Source organism: Bos grunniens, chromosome 3, assembly GCF_055505025.1.
Source record: "Bos grunniens cultivar Pamir isolate PY7600 chromosome 3, Bosgru_T2T1.0, whole genome shotgun sequence".
NCBI lineage: Eukaryota > Metazoa > Chordata > Mammalia > Artiodactyla > Bovidae > Bos > Bos grunniens.
The window spans coordinates 41872282-41888382 of NC_141167.1; the positions used below are offsets into that span (position 1 = coordinate 41872282).

Below are 16101 nucleotides of genomic sequence, written 5' to 3' on the forward strand. Positions count from 1 at the left end.
AGAATACAGTCCGTGCAATACGATCCAATTGTTATTCCCCGCGCCGGGCTGAAGAGCGCAGCGCGGCAGACCAAGTGCCGCCGGCGAGCTGTCTCTTTGGAGGAGGGGGGTAGTGGGGGGACAGAGGAGGGATTCAGGGGGCCAGAGGAGAAGAGAGGAGCTCCTGGGCTCATCGCGGCCGCCCGTGCCACCCCGGCGGGGTCCTCCACGCCAGCTGGTCCGCGCGCGCTCCGCAACCGCCCCCGGCTCGTGCGCCCCTCTCCCCGGCCGCCAGCCCCGCTTCGGCGAATGCGGTCGCCCGGTGGCCGGCAGGGCTGCACGCGAGCGGCGCGCCAGCGTCTCCTCACCGCCTCTCGTGCCCCGTGCAGGGCAGCGCGGGAGGCACGCTTGCCTCGCACGGAAGAGCTGCGCCCGGCGAAGCTGCGGCCGGAGCGCAGGCGTCCAGAGCGCTGCGGCTGCGGTGGTGCACCCGCGGCGCCCCGGACAGGACGAGGGCAGCTTCCGCCAGGGTAGCCTGAGGTAAGGAACGCGCGGAGGCTGCGGGTTTATTCCCCTCCTTCTCTTACTTCGTCACACAGCGAAGCTGAAATGGAGAGTGTGGGTCCCGTGGGGTTGATAGGGAGCGCGGGGGAAACGCGGCGGCGCGAGGATGGTCGACTTGACCGTTACGTTCCTATCGCTGGTAGGAAATCCGCCAACCGGCCCTTACTCTTCGCTCGCTCCTTCTCTGCCTCTGCCTGCGGCCCTAGACTCCTTGGCAAGCCCCCGGGAAGGAGAGAGCCAAGGGAGGATGGAGAGAGGCAGAAGGATTCCCTCAGAAGTGGGCGATGAATTGGCGCGCGGTGCCCTGTGATTGACAGCGGGCACGGGAGGGGAGCTTGAAGTACCCGAGAGTTTCCAGGGCTGCGGCCTCAGGATGGTTCTGCCGGCCCGGTGGTTGGGGCACCAAGTGGATGCAGTCAGGCCACGGCTTCACGAAAGCTCCGCTCGGAACTTTTAGGAGGCTCCTCTTTGGGGAGGGGTGCTGGATTGTGTTTAGGGCCTGGCCGTTTCTAACCTAGGAGTGTGTGCGTGTTTATGTGTCTGTAGGGTTTTTGCCCCCCTTCCTTCCTGCCTTCCCTCCTTTACATCTTCCTGTTTTGCTTCCTTCTTTCTCTTTTTCACAGACCACCCCCACCCCTTCCAAATGCTGTCTTTCAAAATAATCTGAACCTGTTACAGTCAATAGCTTTAAAGCAAGTATAAAGAAGAGAGCACAGAGGAATAGCTCTTAACTACAGTGTGGCTCATTTTAAAGGCGAATATGTGTATATAAATAACATATACTAAATTACATATAGTATAATATGTAATATACACACTTGCCTGGGTTAAATGTAAAGAAATACTTTGGGACTCTTGCCTAAAGTTATATTACATTTACATTAAGTTTATATCACATGTATATCATGTTACTAAACAGAAATGATAAGTCTGTGCATTTTATGTCTTTAATCTGAGATACAACTGTTCTTTGAATCAAATTCATCTTTTTAAATTCAGGGGTTTCTGGTTACTTGAAAGCTCTGAGCTACAGTGTAAGAATAAAAGATATGTTGCATTATTTTTGAAGAAGTACAGATACTGTTTTTTTTTTTTTTTAGTGGACCATCCACCCTCCCCATCTTCCTTTTACTAAAAGCTGATTGTTATGCAAATAATGTTCATAAAAATAAAAAGAATCTGAGAACTTCAAAGTGTTTTTACCTAGACCTGAGATGTAGGGAGGGGTCTGGAAGTTATCTATGCGTGACTTTGACGTGAAATTCGTAAGGTAAATGATTTCACTTCGGGTGAAAGGAAATTCAGCTGTACTTCCCTCTAAGGGTACATCATTTATCTTATGATCTCCCAAGAGAGGAATCCTCTTAATGTCAACATGTGTCTTTAGCATCACAATAGTGTGTTCACCTCTTCAAACCATTAGTTGGACTTGGCATATTTGGCTGTTTCTGTTCTTTTTCAACAACAGAATCCCAATTACACAAAATAAGTAAAGTTGTTAGACTTTACTAACACTGTTGAGATGGTATGATTGATGCATTTGAGGCTATCTATCTGTATATCTATCATCTCTCTATATTTCTCATTACAATTGTGAGGTAATCAAGTTTGCAATATGTCTACTCACGTTTTTCTTCTTAGCCCATTTTCCTTTTATATTTCTGACTTGATATATTTTACAAAGATAAGTTATATTGAATTTCTCTAGAGGGTAGCCACTTGTGCATGCTTGTTTCTTATGACTAGACCTGGTTTTGAAATGAGGTATAAGATATTTGGTAATAATACTGTAATAATAATATTAGTACTAATATTATAGTACTAATAATATAGTACTACTACTAATAATACTATAACCCAAGTAAGGGCTTGTGTTTGATCAAAATATTAGACACAGAAAAGATATTTTCATTTTGGGTTACAAACTGAAGCTTTAACATTGTGAAGGAATAAAAAGTCCCAGGTTGCTTTTGATATCTTATTTGATTTACTTTAATTTGGAAGCAAGAAGTATATGATGTAGTCTCGAGTTAGAAAGATTTGGGGGGTTAGTAATTTGAATGATCTTTTATTATTATGGCATAACACTTCATTGCTCTAAGAAAATTATAGTAGCAGATTTGGAGAAGGTGTGGGGATGTTGATCACAGGACACATGTGTTTCCTTGAGCACTGTTTTTTTGCAGTCACCTTGTGGTAGTATGGCAGACACTATGATGTGCCAAGTCCCCCTTCAAGGAAGAGCATGTTGCCCCAGCCCTGGGAGTGCTATCAGCAGATGGTTTTCAAGTGTCAGTCTCTTTGAGGATTGCCCATTTGGGTCCAGGGTGGCACCACTTCCCAGGGCAGCTCACATCCAGTGACTGATCCATGTGGGAGTATAAAGGCCTGACCATATCAACCCAACTCCCAATCACTCTGAAGGATCATTCTGGCTCTGGAACCACCCGTGGGACTCGCATTGCAGTACCAAATCTCTCTTGGCTGATTCTGCTTCCTTCTCCATTCTCAGATGTTCATAGCAAGGCAGTCCTTAATAAAATTGCATGTTCAACTTCATCTTGAAGCCGGCTTCCCTGGGAAGCCATCCTGTAGCAACACTTCCTCCCTGCATGTTCATTTTGCCAGTTTTAATCTTTTATCTTTGAAAATAGAGCGTCACTTCTCATTGGAGGACATTTCTATGGGCCTGTTCCTCTTCTGTCCCTCCTTGTTTTACCATTCTTTCCTGTTAGTGGATTTACAGTTTCTTTAGTCTCTTTTCAGTCTACTGATTTGAGTACTATATACATTTCTATACTTTTTTTATGTTTCTAACATTCATGTTTTGTCTTAGTAAATGATATTAATCAAAATATCTACTCTTCTCTTGGATAATAAGAGAGTCTTATAATGTTATAATTTTGATCATATGCCATATTTCATAATATCATTTAGTGATATAGTTGTGCCATATTTTTTGCAGCCATTTTGTCATTTTTATATAATTTTTCTTTAAAAAAATTTTAAGATCAATGCTTATTTTATTTACCCATATTTTCTGTGTTCACTGTTGCTTCTTGCATCCTTCTTCCTTCTGGATTCAAATTCCTCCTTATAGAAGTGTGTATCTATTTGGTAAGCATATGTAGATGATAAAACTCTCTTCATCTTTTTATTGTTGTTTGTTTGAAACTGTATTTGAACTTAACACTTGAATACTAGAGCAGAATTCTATGTTGACAATTACTTTTTTCATAATTTTGGAGATACTGTCTCTCTTGTTGATCATTAGAAGTTTCTTCATTGCTTTAAGATCACTCTATAAATTAGAATTTTGAGATTAACAGATACACACTACTGTATGTAAAATAGATAAGCGACAAGGACATACTGTATATCACAGGGAATTATATTTAATATCTTGTGATAACCTATAATGGGAAGGAATATGAACAAGTATATATAAATATAACCAAATCACTTTGCTGTGCATCTGAAACTGACACAACATTGTAAATCAACTGACTTTAATAAAAAAAAAAGAGATTACTCTGCCTTTGGCGTTCTGCAGTTTTACTGTGGTATGCCCAAGTATGGGTAAAATTTACTGTTTCTTCTTGGAATTTCTTGTCTTTAGTCAGATGACTCTTGTGTTTCTTGAATTATTAAAAATCCACAGTGTATTTCATCATAAATTATCTTTTTTTTTCCTCTATTCTTTCCACTAGGATTCTTATATATATTTTGGACCTTCTTGTTTTATCTCTCATGTCTATTACCTCTGTATTATTTTCAATTAGGAAAGTTTTTTTTTTAAAAAAAAGCATTTGGGTAATTATTCATAACTATTATTCCTTGATATTTATTGTTTTAATTTCCGTTGAGCTATGACTAATTTTTTTATTTCTAGGAGTACTCTTTGATGCCTTTTTCACATTTTTCTGTTTTTTTCTGAAGTTTTCTTTTTATTATGAACTCTACCCATATTAATTATAGTGTACTTATTTTATAATAAGTCTCAGGTTGTTTTCTTACTTGAAATTCTTCTGGGAGTTAGTTTTCCCAATTGGGTCTGCTGGTTCTTCCAGAACTATACATCCACTTAAAGGGGGATCCTTTCCTCATGAGGTTTGTTATTTGGATTATCTTCAGCTGGGTTTCTGCTTTTGGTTTTTCCCTCTGGTAGTCATATTTTTTCTAGTTTTTGGAAGTTTCCCTGTAGAGTGGTTCTGTGTTTGCTTCTGTAGATTAGCCTGGGAAATTTGCTGGTCTGGGATCAATCAGATTAAAAAAAAAATTAAGTTATAATTGACATTTTATTAGTTTCAGGTGTACAACATAATGATTTGATATTTGTATATATTGTGAAATGATCACCATGTTATGTCTAGTTAACATTTGTATAATCAGCTTTTACATTAATTTCCTGGCTTGAGATTCCTATATCATGCAGATGATGTAAATTCAAACTGTGTGTGGGGGAGGTGGTTAATTCAAAGAATCCTTTTTTCCCCCTTCTGTGCAGAGCCCCAAGGGCTTCCCAGGTGACACTAGTGGTAAAGAATCCACCTGGCAATGCAGGAGATGCAAGAGGTGGGTTCGATCCATGGGTCAGGAAGATCCCCTGGAGTAGGAAATAGCAACCCATTCCAGTATTCTTGCCTGGAAAATCCCATGGACAGAGGAGCATAGTGTACTATAGTGCATGGGATTGCAAAAAGTCGGATAGAACTGAACAACTGAGCACACGCAGAGCTCCAGGAAGAGATAAACTTTCTTGCTGCTTCCAGGACAAACTTCTATTTCTTATTAAACTGAAAGGTTAACTGTCTTGGGGTTCTTTAGGCAGAGGTCTCAGTTCCTTCTTTCCATGGGCCCCAAATAAAATTTATTGTCCCTGAACACAGGTGACATCTTCAGCCTGTAGGCATTCATGCCTGCGTCTAAGTTCTGTGTCACTTTGGGTTGCTGTATTACCAGTTTATGTGCCTGCTAGTCCTGTATCTGTTTCCTTTCTTACTAACAGCTACAGATTACCTTTTTCTCTTCAAACTTAACTATTTAACCTATTTAATTTTCCTGGTCTTTTAAAAATCTAAGTATGTATGTGTTTATAGCAGAAAGGAGTTTGGTTCATATGAAGTCAGTCTGCCATGCTAGTGGCATAAGGTGTCTTTCTGTGACTATATACACTGTGAGAATCAATCCTTTTCAGTTACTTTCTCCCCCTCCCCCACAATATCCTCAAATTATTTTAAAAAGTTTAATTATGCTAGTCTACTTATTTTGGTGACATCAACGTTTGTGTTGAGTCCAGGGAAACTGTCTTATAAGAGTGTCTCTGAGTATGGATTTGTCTAATGGCTTACTCACTCAATTAGGTTCAGGGTAAACACTTTTAGCAAGAATACTCCTACATCTGTGATGTGTACTTCCTGTTGCATCACAGCAGGAGAGTCTGTTTGTCCTGTTACATGTGACTAAGTCAGATCACTTGAAAGATGGTACCTATAAAATTATTCCTTTTTTTTTCCTTTGAAAATAATATATACTCTGTATATATTATAGTCTCAAAGTATCAGACTATGTGAAAACTAGCTTCCCCACAACTTTCACCCAATATTTTTTATTAGAATTTTATTTTGAGATAATTATAGATGTACATGCAGTTTGAGAAATAGTACAGAGAGATCCTGTGTACCCTTCAGTGTTCCCCAAGAGTAATATCTTGCATAACTATAATACAGTATTATAACCAGGAACCTGACATTGACAGAATCCACAGCTTTTATTCAAATTTAGCAGTTTTATGCTTGTTTGTATGTGTGTGTTTTTGTTCAGTGACCTAGTTATGTCTGACTCTTTGTGCCCTATGGACTGCAGCATGCCAGGCTTCCCTGTTGCTCATCGTCTCCCAGAGTTTCCCAAGTTCATATCCATTGCATCAGTGATGCCATCCAGCCATCTCATGCATTTGCTGTGCTGGGTTTAGTCACTCAGTCATGTCCAACTGTTTGTGACCCAATGGACTGTAACCCACCAGGCTCCTCTGGTCATGGGCATTTTCTAGGCAAGAATACTGGAGTGGGTTGCCATGCCCTCCTCCAGGGGATTTTCCCAACCCAGGAATAGAACCCAAGTTTCCTGCATTGCAGGCAGATTCTTTACCGTATGAGCTACCAGGGAAGCCCAAGAATACTGGAATGGGCAACCTATCCCTACTCCAGGGAATCTTCCTGACCCAGGAATCAAACCAGGGTCTCCTGCATTGCAGGCGGATTCTTTATCAGCTGAGCTACCAGGAAAGCCCCCTCATTCATTTAGTTCTATGCAATTTTAGCACATGGGTAGGTTTGTATATTCACCACAGTCACGATATAGAATAGTTCCAACACCACAAGGAGTCCTTTTGCTGCCCTTTTTATAACTGCACCCTCCTCCCTCACACTCACTGCCCCATTCCTAACCTCTGACAATCACTAATCTGCTCTTTATCTCTACAGATTTGTGTATTTCCAAACTGTTACATAAATGGGATCATAGATTATATAAACTTTGAGGTTGCTTTTGTTCTCCAGTCACCACCATAATCCCCAGAGTATTTCAAGATTTTGTACATGTCAGTGGTTTATTCCTTTTTTATTGCTGAGTGGTATTTTGTGGTATGGGCATACCACAGCTTGTTTAGGCACTGAAGGACATTTGAGTTGTTTCCAGTTTTCAGCATTATGATTAAATCTGGTATGCACGTGTATGGACAGGTGTTTGTGTGGGTGTAAATGTTCACTTCTCTGGGATCAAAAATGCCCAGGGTGTGATTGTTGGGTCCTATGTAGTTACACATTTAGTTTTATAAGAAATTGTTTTCCAGAGAAGCTGTTATCTTTCCATGCCCACCAGCAATGTATGAATAATCCAATTTCTCTGTGTTATGTTTGTCTGAGATTTTATTTAATATGTTTTCTGTTTGTTTTCTCTTTTTCTTATTCCTTTATTTCCCTTTTCTCACCTTTCTGTGAGTTACTTGAACATTTTATAAGATTCCATTTTGATTTGTTTGTAGTGTTTGTGAGTGTATCTCTTTGTTTGGTTTTCTCAGTGGTTGCTCTGGCTATTACTGTTTTTGTTTGGATCTCTTTCCTTTTCCTTCTTTTATAAGTGCTGTTGTTTTGAACGTAGGACAGTGTTACAGTTTTTTATTTCACTTACTGAATATGAATTAAGCAGTTCATGTTGGGAAAGAATCTGTGGTTGACAGTTCTTTTCTTTAAGCACTTGAAAAATACGCCACTACCTTCAGGCCTCTATGGTTTGTGATGAGAAAATTGTTGTCATTTGAATTGATGGTCTGCTAAAGGCAATGTGCCATTTCTCTCAGGCTGGTTTAAGATACTTTCCTTGTCTTCAGTTTTTTAGAAGCTTAGTGGTGATGTGTCTTGGTGTGGATTTCTTTGGGTTTATTCCATTTAAGATTTGCTCTTATATCCATAGGTTTGTGTCTTGTACCAAGTTTTTCCTAGCATTATTTCTTCAAGTACACTGCAACTCTCCTATCTTTCTCGTGTCCTTCTGGGATGTGATGATATGAACATTGGATCATTTGTCACTGTCCCACAGAACCCTGAGGCTCTGTTTGTCATCTTCTTCTCTTTTTTTTTTGGAGGGGTTCCTAGTTTCTCTCTGTTATTCAGTTTGGATACATTATATTGATCTAGTCTCAAGTGCACTGATTCTACCCTCTATCATCTCCACTACTGAGCCCATCCAATGATTGTTTTATTTCATTTCTTGTATTTTTTAGCTCTGTGATTGCCATTTGGTTCTTTCTAGCACTTATGTGTCTTTGTTGAAATTTTCCTTTTTTTCCCCAGAGAATTTGCTTGTTGAAGCACTTTTATAATGGATGCTCTAAAATTCTTACTAAATAATTCTAACATATGATTCATTTTGGTGTTGGTTTTAGTCTATTTTTTTTTTTTCTCATTTAAGTTGTGATTGTATCCTTGGTATTTTGGCTACAATATCAAGAGGTTCTGGGTCCTACTGAAATCTTATACTTTAACAGACAGTCACCCTGTTTAGATTTAGGACACAAGTCCTGAATTACTTTTGTGGGCTGTAGTTCCAATGACAGTTTAATTTCCAGAGGCTTTGTAGTGCTATTTCAGATTGCCTGACTTGTCTGGTGTTTCTGGAGCTCCCAGTGAGCCCTGCTGATGTCCCTGCAAGGGGCCAGAAGGGATCTGCCCAGGCCAGTCCTGCTGATGCTTGTAGGTGAGAGAACGGACTTTTTAGCCTTCAGGGATAAGAAGCACTGCTGGGCCTGGAGCTGGTTGTGGCAGGATTCCCCCTGCCAGTGTGGTGAGGCCATCTGGTGTTGCTGGCTGGACCCCAGTTAGATGAGAGGGAGGAATGTAAGCCTACCTATATCACCTACGGCTAGATAGTGGGGCTGCGGGGGTGGGTTGGAGACTCAGGGCCCACATAACCTGCTATTGGGTAGGGAGTCCTAAGGCGCCTTCTGCTCTGTTGTTCCTCTAGTCCAGGGCCACTAACTAATCCATCTCCTTTTCACTGTTCTGAGCACTCCTCTGTTTGCCTGTTTCCTTATTTTCAATATTCATAGTTACATTGAGTGAAGAGGAGGGATGTGTGCGCCATCTTGCCTGCACCAGAAGCATATGCTTTTTAAAAGCACTCTAACTCCTCAGCCATGTTTTCTGTTAATGTAGTTGAAAATACTGGTTTCAATTGTGTTTTCCAGGAATTCACATTTGTTTCAGTTTAACCAGTTTAAAAAATCAGTACATATTTTATATGTTGTTTAATTTACTTAATATTGCTATAATTGGATAGTTAAATGTTATGTCACATCCTGCCAGTGAACTAAGCAAAAATCTATGTATGTATTTTCTGTACTGAATCTTTTTCTCTAAGTTGTCTGAAAGCATTTGAAAAATATCAATACTTATTATCTGTTGCCATCTCTAGGAAATGCTAAAAAGATCCTATATTAGATGGACTTTAAGCAGTAGAGAAAATAAATGATGTTATTTGCATGAGCAACTTGCTGACATTTTGTTCAGATTAAGGAAAAGATAACAGGATTCTGTTTTTGACTGTCCTGGTTTATACCACAGTGCTGACTCATAGAATTACAACCTTTCTACACTGAAAGCGAGCTTAGAGATCACCTATTTCAATCTTATTGTTCTATAGTTAAGAAAACTGATACCTTGAAAGGCCATAGGGAGCTTAAATTCCTTTAATTCAATAATGGCAAGGCTTGTTTATTATAAGTTCTTAGTATTTCTTAATTTTATATTTTCTTTAAGAAACCAGAATCGCTTTATTTTGAGAAGACAACATTTTATATTGAGGCATGGTTTTTCAGCACTTTTTTCTAAAGAGAAAATAATACTTTCATAAGTTGGGATGGCATGATGATATCTTTAAAAAATAAGTATGTTTGAAAATCTGATGAACATATGGACCAATTATCTAGCAAAATTAACATAAACCCAAAATTTGTGTATAATCTTGGAGGTTTATGAAGTCCTAAGAAAGATGCCTAGATTCTGTTTTTGTGTTGTTTGTACTGAGTGATATCTGCGGATGGTCTTTCCTGGGACAGGTGACTTGAATGCTTCATATTGTAGACAGGCTCCCCTTTAAAGGCTTGTGGGTTGTGGCACAGTGCATTCTTGTGCTGAGGAATTTTTCTTCCTGAAGGTTCTAGAGAGTCAGTAGGTGAGAAGGATATAGCAGGACCAGCAGATGTTAAAACAGACTGTTGGAGATAAAAACAGGCAACTCAGCCTGCAACACCACTCCCACCTCCCCCCACCACACACATGCAGAGATCTTATGATTCCTTGGAAAGACTCTTTCTCTGCTTCTGTCTTCTTTCACTCTCTCACTGTATGGAGAAACATTGCCCTTGGAGATATTTTCCTTTCCTCTAGTAAGGCTGCTCTGGTGGTCATTTAAACCTACTTTTACCCATATCACATGTTATGGGCTCAAAGAAGACAGCATAGAGTGGCATTTGAGGTATTGACTGGGGACTTTTTGAGAGTAAGAAGAAAACGACATCCATGGTTTTCTTATATTATGCATCATAATAATTTAAGAGCATAGAATGACAAATGTCTCTAAATTCAGAGATAAGGAAGTGAGAACAGTATTTATTAGAATAGTTATAATTACTTCTAGGAAGCTACCTATATATGTTTAAAGGAAGCTACTCTATACTTCTCTGTAACTGGTGCAACTCCATGGATGAGAAATAAAACCCTGAAATGACTTGAAGTGCCATGATATATACTAGGTGAAAAACTCAATACAGAAAAATGGAGAGTTGTAGAAAAACAAAAAACAGAATAACAGATTTTTCCCCTAGTGCTTTTATCTCTTTTATTTATTTATTAAAAAAATTTTGTTTGCGTATAGTTGCTTTACATTGTTGCGTTAGTTTTTATTTTACAGCAAAGTAAATTGGCTATACATATACATATATCCCCTCTTTTGGATTTCCTTCCTATTTAGGTTACCACCGAGCAGTGAGTATAGAGTTCCCTGTGCTACACAGTAGGTTGTCATTAGTTTAATAGCGTATATATGTCAGTCCCAATCTCTTAATTCATCCTATCACCATCCCCCTTTCCTCTTGGTATCCATACGTTTGTTCTCTACATCTGTGTACATCTTTTAAAGGAGTTTTGTTATAAGGGTTGCTTTTTAAATAACTAAATAAGTGAGAACTGGGAATCAGAAGCCCTGAGTTCCTGTTCTGCTGTGTCACTAAGTGGGTATATGACATCCCTGTGTAAGCCTCAGGGCATAATTAAGACTTTGAATTATGATAATAATTTCTAAGATTCTTTTCAGCATTATAATTTAGTGAAACTTTAGGGAGTATTATTTGATACAGCATTAGGGGAATTTTTGGATAAGTCTGTGCAATTAAGTATAGTCAGTATCTGTGGGTTCTGCATCCATGGATTTAACCAACTGTGGTTGAATGAGAGCTGACCCACTACATGGATGTGGAGTCTATGGATAATGAAATGTCACTGTACTATGCCATTATATTGGAGAAGGCAATGGCACCCCACTCCAGTACTCTTGCCTGGAAAATCCCATGAACGGAGGAGCCTGGTAGGCTGCAGTCCATGGGGTTGCGAAGAGTTGGACACGACTGAGTGACTTCACTTTGATTTTTCACTTTCATGCATTGGAGAAGGAAATGGCAACCCACTCCAGTATTCTTGCCTAGAGAATCTCAGGGATAGGGGAGCCTGGTGGGCTGCCGTCTATGGGGTCGCACAGAATTGGACACGACTGAAGCGACTTAGCAGCAGCAGCATGCCATTATATATGAAGGACTTGATCATTCACAGATGATTTTCGTGTCTGTGGGAGTCCTGAAACCAATTCACCCCTCTTCCCCAAACTGAGGGACTGCCGTGTTATTCACTCCAGGGAACAAATTTTTTTTAGTTTGAACTTATTGTAATACCTAGACTTGGTCCGAAATTTGCAATGATTAGAGAGGTCATGGTTGAATGAGGACTACTCAATTATATGGAAATAATACACCACAATTTGCAGAACAAATACTTTAATGCTGATGTTGAAAATGACAATAGTGATGATATTAATGTGCATGGCTCTAAATCTGATTGGCCTGGAGATGTGATATTGTAGATTGCTCATGAAGCATCCATTCATCATCTTTCTCTTTTATCTGTTGTACACGTTGGAAAGGAAATCATTCAACTTTCCAGTCTCCCATGAAGCTAGGATTGGCCCACATTACAACGATTAGATGGAGATGTCTGGGGATCAGGTACAGCTTTGAAAAGGCAAAGTTTCTCAAGGAGAAGGCTCTTGCCCTTGACCCTTACGACCTTTTTGCTTTGAGGTGAGCGGCTATCTTGCTAGCATGAGGAATAAAACCACTCACTTAGGATGATGAAGCAAAAAGGAGGAAGTAGCTTGGAGTTTTGATGACATCTTAAAGTAGATTTATCATCTTTGCACTGCCTACCTTCACTCTTATTATTCCATGAGAAGAAGAAGAAAAAAAAAACCTCCTATTTCTTCCACTATTTATTAGGTTTCCTGTCACTCCCAGCCAAATAGATTCCCAACTGAATATGTAAACTGATCGTCATGAATTTGGTCTTACATTTTTGAAGGATAAAATGAGTGTTTGTAGATCTTTGTAATTACTGATCTCGGCCTGCAACATTTAGACTAGTATATGGTATAAATATCCTTATTCTGAGGAAGTTTGGGTGTGAAAATTTGGATAATCTGTAAAATTTTTATTTTACTGTTGAGAGCATGAGGAATAGCATAAGACTCAAAGAGTCTCTATTTTGTCTTGCTCAGAGAATATTTCAGATTTTATTCAATGGGTAAAATTTATGTGAGGAAAACTATTTCTGTGAGTCACACCTCCTACTTATCTATAATCTTCACTAAGATGAGGATACAGCTGGAGAATACCAATGAGTCTTAAAAATTTTTTTCCTCATTTGGATTTATAGGCAAAAATGTATAGCAGAGTTGGTTACCCTCTTTAGTCTAGGTTTATTTTCTTCTGACTTCACACTTTCACATGACTGAGAAATATTTTCAAGCTGGACTTTAGAGGTTAGAGAAGGATAGCCATTCACAGTAAGTGTATATAAAAGATGCAAGATAATTTTTGTGTGACATAGCATCTGTCCACCCTTCATTTGAATTTGCCTTTCTTAAGTGTAGGGGATTAATTTTTCATTATGTCATATGATGAAAGAAAAGAAGAATTCAATTGAAATACATGTGTTATTTTATCAAGGTTGTATTCATTCAAGAGTAAAAAGTGAAATGTAGTACTACAAATAAGGAGTTTATTTGTGTTTTAAATTAAAAAATGTTTTATTTTATATTGGGGTATAGTCGATTCACAATGTTGTGATAGTTGTTAGTGTACAGCAAAGGTCCGTCTAGTCAAGGCTATGGTTTTTCCAGTGGTCATGTATGGATGTGAGAGTTGGACTGTGAAGAAGGCTGAGCACTGAAGAATTGATGCTTTTGAACTGTGGTGTTGGAGAAGGCTCTTGAGAGTCCCTTGGACTGCAAGGAGATCCAACCAGTCCATTCTAAAGGAGATCAGCCCTGGGTGTTCTTTGGAAGGAATGATGCTAAAGCTGAAACTCCAGTACTTTGGCCACCTCATGCGAAGAGTTGACTCATTGGAAAAGACTCTGATGCTGGGAGGGATTGGGGGCAGGAGGAGAAGGGGACAACAGAGGGTGAGATGGCTGGATGGCATCACCAACTCGATGGACATAAGTTTGAGTGAACTCCTGGAGTTGGTGATGGACAGGGAGGCCTGGCGTGCTGTGATTCATGGGGTAGCAAAGAGTCGGACACGACTGAGCGACTGAACTGAACTGAAAGTGATTTAGTTATGATATTCATATGTGTATTCTTTTTCAGATTCTTTTGCCACATAGGTTATTACAAAGTATTAAGTATAGTTCCCTGTGCTATACAGTAGATCCTTGTTGATTATCTATTTTGCATATAGTAGTGTGCATATGCCAATCCCAACCTCCCAATTCATCCCTCCCCTCCATCTTTCCCCCTTGTCAACCGCACATAAGGAGTTTATTTTTTGTATGCCATGAGATATCTGGAGGGAGATAGTATAAAGCTGGAGCAACTGCACCATCCTTGAAGTTACCAAGAATTCAGGCTCCTTGCTTTTAACTCTACCATCATTAACATATGGTTTTCCTTCTTTTGGTGAAAAGACAGTTAGTGAGCCTACAGAGTAGCTGCTGTACTAAAGACAGGAAGAAGGGCTGGACAAAAAGACAAGGCGTGCATCAGGTGATAGTCCTTTTATTAAATTATTTATTCCACCCTGTAACATGTGAGATCTTAGTTCTCTGGCCAGAAATGATACTGTGCCTCTGCACTGGGGGCATGGAGTCTTAACCCTTGGACCACCAGGAAAATCCATAGTCTTTTTAATAAGGAAAATGATAGCACCCAGGAAGATGCATTTGATAGACTTCCACTAATGTCTTATTGACCAGAACTATGTCAGTGGCCATCTCTAATGGCAGGGAAGTCTGAGAACTAGAAGGCTTAAAATTAAAAAAAAATTTTTAATCTGGGAAGATCAGTACCTCCCCAAATGCTAGGATCCCTTTATTATTAAAAAAGAGGGGGAGAATGGATATTGGGTAGGCAACCATCACTGTCATTGCACATGAAGAATATTTTTCAGCTTTAAAAATAATATTCATTGTGTTATATCAATAATGTATAGCCTGGTGATTTCTTAAAATATTATAGCTTAAAAATAGTTATTAATTATTACTTACCTTAAAGTCCTAGAAGATTCAGTCTTTTGAAGTTTGTTATCAGTTGTCACTTTGTGTCAAGAATGGCCGACTGACATGTAAAACTCAAAGTGTATATTAATAGTCATTAGGATTAAGCTAATTGTGGGCAGAAAAGGTTATAATTTCCTTCTGTAATGACATCTGTAAGTATGCAATTCTGAGATATCAGTGACAATATATAATAGTATAGTTATACTATTATATACTGTAATATATACTTACAATATTATATAGAGAATGTATATAATTCTATTCATTAATGAAATACTGTTCTTTATTTTTTGTTTAGATTTGCATTTATATATTTAGGGCTATTTTGTTGTCCCAAAAGGTTTAATGACATATATGAAAAATATCCAAGAACGGGCATTTATTTTAAAATGAATAAAATTGGCAGAATTGCAGTATTTATACCTTGCTGTTCTCATTCAGGATATTGACAGAGATATCCTGTAATTGAGGGTTTATTCTTCAATTGATGTAGATACTCTTCATAGAAGCTGTTTATCCACATCAAGTATAATGGATCTTTTCTGGTTAAGTTTTTTTCCATTAAAATAGGGTGAGGCAACTATACTCACCACACTTCAGAGGAATGGTACAAAGATAAATGGAATAATGGATGTGAAGTGCATTTTTTCCTTTGCACAAAGATGTTACATAAATTCTGTTAATAGTATCAGTAACGTGTAAATAAGATAATGGGTGAGCATTTCCAAAAGTGAATATCATAACCAAAAATTCTGAATGTGGTCCTCAGTGTCTGTTTTTTTCAAAGAAGAGCAACATAGCAACACACTCTTACATTCTTGCATTGAAATATCAAAGGTAAGCTTCATTGTGAGGGGAAGAGAATGTATAGAAAGAGTTTAAAAAGAGGGATTTATTAAATAATGCAATATAGTAATAGGTTTTGTCTAGGTGCACCCCACTCCAGTACTCTTGCCTGGAAAATCCCATGGGTGGAGGAGCCTGGTAGGCTGTAGTCCATGGGGTCGCTAAGAGTCGGACACGACTGAATGACTTCACTTTCACTTTTCACTTTCATGCATTGGAGAAGGAAATGGCAACCCACTCCAGTGTTCTTGCCTGGAGAATCCCAGGGATAGGGGAGCCTGGTGGGCTGCCGTCTATGGGGTCGCACAGAGTCGGACACGACTGAAGC

The 16101-nt window shown here is 39.1% G+C and overlaps 1 protein-coding gene across 1 annotated transcript in view; it reads left to right on the forward strand.

Annotated features, from left to right (window-relative positions):
* Positions 1-247: 247 nt before the first annotated feature.
* PDE4B (phosphodiesterase 4B) overlaps positions 248-16101 on the forward strand; it is a 669313-nt gene continuing 653459 nt past the window's right edge. The window contains exon 1 of the mRNA XM_086390409.1: positions 248-519. The gene's annotated coding sequence lies outside the window, so the exon portion shown is untranslated. The remainder of the gene's footprint in view (positions 520-16101) is intronic.